The 1,104-nt window shown below is 39.6% G+C and overlaps 2 non-coding genes across 2 annotated transcripts; both read left to right on the top strand.

Annotated features, from left to right (window-relative positions):
- Positions 1 to 392: 392 nt before the first annotated feature.
- Positions 393 to 464, top strand: trnae-uuc. The gene has a single exon. It is a non-coding gene; the product is annotated as a tRNA-Glu (tRNA).
- A 303-nt stretch (positions 465 to 767) lies between these two features.
- On the top strand, positions 768 to 840 carry trnar-acg. The gene has a single exon. It is a non-coding gene; the product is annotated as a tRNA-Arg (tRNA).
- The last annotated feature ends 264 nt before the right edge of the window (positions 841 to 1,104 follow it).

Raw genomic sequence — 1,104 nt, 5'->3', positions numbered from 1 at the left:
ACTCATTCATATATCCTTATGTACATGTTCCTTATCCCCTTACACTGTGTATAAGACAGTAGTTTTGGAATTGTTAGTTAGATTACTTGTTGGTTATCACTGCATTGTCGGAACTAGAAGCACAAGCATTTCGCTACACTCGCATTAACATCTGCTAACCATGTGTATGTGACAAATAACATTTGATTTGATTTGATTTGAATGGATAACGTGTCTGACTACGGATCAGAAGATTCTAGGTTCGACTCCTGGCTGGCTCAATACTTTGTTTAATTGACTGAAATCAAGCAGGGAATGATACTGTATTAAAAAAAGATGTAGCTTTTAAATCAAACAGGCATAATGTCAACATTTAAAGATTTGTCTGTGATGTGTATTTTAAGTATGTGTCTTCCCATATGGTCTAGCGGTTAGGATTCCTGGTTTTCACCCAGGTGGCCCGGGTTCAACTCCCGGTATGGGAAAGAATATCTTGTCGTTAGGTACCCACTTGTGTAACAACAGATGCAGCAGTTTCTCACAACACAACAATATTCCCTCAGCAACAGGAAATGTGACTTGTTATGTAGATTCAAATTATATAAGGCTTTTTAAACGTTGAATACACTTCATGGCTGCATTTCTTGCTCTGCAGTAAAATTCATGCAACAACAGGAGGATCAAATTAAGATATGCATCTGAAACAGAAAACCAAGGAACCTTGTTGTTGACAGACGCCATGACTGTGTACACTGGTCTAGCTGTGACCTGACTTCAGCTTAGACGTGGGGCCAGTGGCGCAATGGATAACGTGTCTGACTACGGATCAGAAGATTCTAGGTTCGACTCCTGGCTGGCTCAATACTTTGTTTAATTGACTGAAATCAAGCAGGGAATGATACTGTATTAAAAAAGATGTAGCTTTTAAATCAAACAGGCATAATGTCAACATTTAAAGATTTGTCTGTGATGTGTATTTTAAGTATGTGTCTTCCCATATGGTCTAGCGGGTTAGGATTCCTTGTTTTCACCACAGGTGGCCCGGGTTCAACTCCGGTATGGAAAGGATATCTTGTCGTTAGGTACCCACTTGTGTAACAACAGATGCAGCAGTTTCACACAACA

Source organism: Oncorhynchus gorbuscha, unplaced genomic scaffold (genome assembly GCF_021184085.1).
Source record: "Oncorhynchus gorbuscha isolate QuinsamMale2020 ecotype Even-year unplaced genomic scaffold, OgorEven_v1.0 Un_scaffold_21732, whole genome shotgun sequence".
In the NCBI taxonomy this organism is placed as follows: Eukaryota; Metazoa; Chordata; class Actinopteri; order Salmoniformes; family Salmonidae; genus Oncorhynchus; species Oncorhynchus gorbuscha.
The sequence above is the reverse complement of the archived record's forward strand: the minus strand, read 5'-3'. Positions and strand labels throughout refer to the sequence as shown.